This window comes from Propithecus coquereli, unplaced genomic scaffold, assembly GCF_000956105.1.
Source record: "Propithecus coquereli isolate 6110/MARCELLA unplaced genomic scaffold, Pcoq_1.0 Scaffold377, whole genome shotgun sequence".
In the NCBI taxonomy this organism is placed as follows: Eukaryota; Metazoa; Chordata; class Mammalia; order Primates; family Indriidae; genus Propithecus; species Propithecus coquereli.
Genome location: NW_012149474.1, coordinates 1,230,381 through 1,232,876, shown reverse-complemented (window position 1 = coordinate 1,232,876; position 2,496 = coordinate 1,230,381). Strand labels below are relative to the sequence as shown.

Genomic DNA, 2,496 nt, shown 5'->3' with positions numbered 1-2,496 from the left:
AGTAGCTGGGACTACAGGCATGCGCCACCATGCCCGGTTAATTTTTTCTATATGTTTTTAGCTGTCCAATTAATTTCTTTCTATTTCTTTCTATTTTTGGTAGAGACGGAGCTCTCGCTCTTGCTCAGGTTGGTCTCGAACTCCTGAGCTCAAACGATCCGCCCACCTCGGCCTCCCAGAGTGCTAGGATTACAGGCATGAGCCACCGTGCCCGGCCTGAAGGGCTGGAACGTTGAGAGCCGACGGCAGCAACGTGGACAGACACAGGGAGCGACCGACCCCCTCACCCGTGGCCGGGCAGAGTTGGAAACGACACAACCAATCTGAAAACCGTCCGTGTCCTGTACAGTTAAACACACACCTCCTACGGTCTAGCAAGGCCAGTCCTAGATATTCACCCAAAGAATAAAAACTAAGTTCCCAAGAGGACTCGGACACGAATGTCCGCAGATGTTTCATCTGTCGCAGCCGCGAAGCTGAGAGCAGTTCAGACGTCCGTGCACGGGAGAGGGGAACGCGGCGGGATACATGGTTACGGGGACACTGCTCAGTGATTAAATGACTAAGGACACATCACCGATGTGCAGGACAACCTGACAACGTGAAAGAAACCACAGCAAATGCGTGACGATCTCACGCGCACGATACTGGTCGGAGGACCAAAGGCGGCAGAGGAGCGTGAGCCCGGGGCCGGGCCTGGCTGGGCAGGAGGGGGAACCTTCCGGGTGATGAAATGCTCGGGGTCCCGTGAAGGCCACACAGGACACGGTTCACCAAGCTCGTGAGCTGTGTTCTCGAAACACGTGCATTTCCATGGACGTAAGTTTCACCTCAAATAAAAATGGAAAGTGTGTTTTTAGAAAACGAACGTCCGTCACGAGGGTTGGCTGGTCACACATTGTCCCTTCAAAGAGAGTAAATCTGGGCCGGGTGCGATGGCTCATGCCTGTGATCCTAGCACTCTGGGAAGCCGAAGCCGGTGGATCGCTCAAGGTCAGGAGTTCGAGACCAGCCTGAGCAAGAGCGAGACCCCGTCTCTACTAAAAATAGAAAGAAATTAATCGGACAACTAAAAATATATAGAAAAAAGTAGCCGGGCATGGTGGCGCATGCCTGTCGTCCCAGCTACTCGGGAGGCTGAGGCACAAGGATCGCCGAGCCCAGGAGTTTGAGGTTGCTGTGAGCTGGGCTGATGCCATGGCACTCACTCTAGCCCGGGCAACAAAGCGAGACTCTGTCTCAAAAAAAAAAGAGTAAATCTGAAGTGCGCCAGTTGACTCGTGGCGTTTTGCAAACATTTCCCGAGGAAAGCTGCCGCTAACCAGCCTGGAACGGGGATCCGCACCTACCACGAGCTCCCGCGAGCGGAGGAGTCTGCTCCTGCCCGGGAGGGTGGGCCGGGTGGGAGGGAAGAGGAACCAAAATGTGGGATCGGAGTAAAACCCACGTTCCTCAAAGTTTGGTTTTGCAAATTTAACAGAGTGCGTGCACGGGTAGACGTGGAGTGCTGGAACCAGAGAGCGTCTTCTTCCCGCTTAATGCTCTTTTGATTTTTTACAAAAATGATAACGAATTGATTTTTAAGGAGGGAAATACAAACACTGTGCCCGGAGTTGGAGGATCCATTTCAATAAAGAGACACATGTGACACCAGGACAGCGGGTCACCAGCTGGCCCAGCAAGGACCGTCCCAGGGGGTCCGGGCAGCCACTGAGCAGGCAGCTCAGCCTCTTCTCCAAGGGAAACAGCTTCCAGGAAACGCCCAAATTTAGACGCCAAAGACAGCGTACCATGGTGGAGCTCATGGCAGCTCGCGCCACCGTGAAGAGACAGAAATAGCACCTGTGCAGGGGATGTAGCGTAAACACAGAGGGAAGTAACCACGTGCTCAGTATCAACACCTGGGCAGGGATTTAAAGGGCCGGGGCTCAGGAGGCTCCACACCTGCACCTCCTCTGACCTGCTCCTCTCACCTGCTCCTCTCACCTGCTCCTCTCACCTGCTCCTCCCTCAACCCACCAGAACCATGGGCTGCTGTGGCTGTTCCGGGGGCTGCGGCTCCGGCTGTGGGGGCTGCGGCTCCGGCTGTGGGGGCTGTGGCTCCAGCTGTGGGGGCTGCGGTTCCGGCTGTGGGGGCTGCAGCTCCAGCTGCTGTGTCCCTGTCTGCTGCTGCAAGCCCGTGTGCTGCTGTGTGCCAACCTGTTCCTGCTCCAGCTCTGGCAAAGGGGGCTGTGGGTCCTGTGGGGGCTCCAAGGGGGGCTGCGGCTCCAGCTGTGGGGGCTCTAAGGGTGGCTGCGGCTCCAGCTGTGGGGGCTGTGGCTCTGGCTGTGGGGGCTGCGGCTCCAGCTGCTGTGTCCCTGTCTGCTGCTGCAAGCCTGTGTGCTGCTGTGTGCCAGCCTGTTCCTGCTCCAGCTCTGGCAAAGGGGGCTGTGGGTCCTGTGGGGGATCCAAGGGGGGCTGTGGGTCATCTTGCTGCCAGTCCAGCTGCTGCAAGCC

At 57.0% G+C, this 2,496-nt stretch overlaps 1 pseudogene; it reads right to left on the bottom strand.

Moving 5' to 3' along the window:
• Nucleotides 1-2,496, bottom strand: part of LOC105816509 — a 19,183-nt pseudogene that overhangs the window by 2,903 nt on the left and 13,784 nt on the right.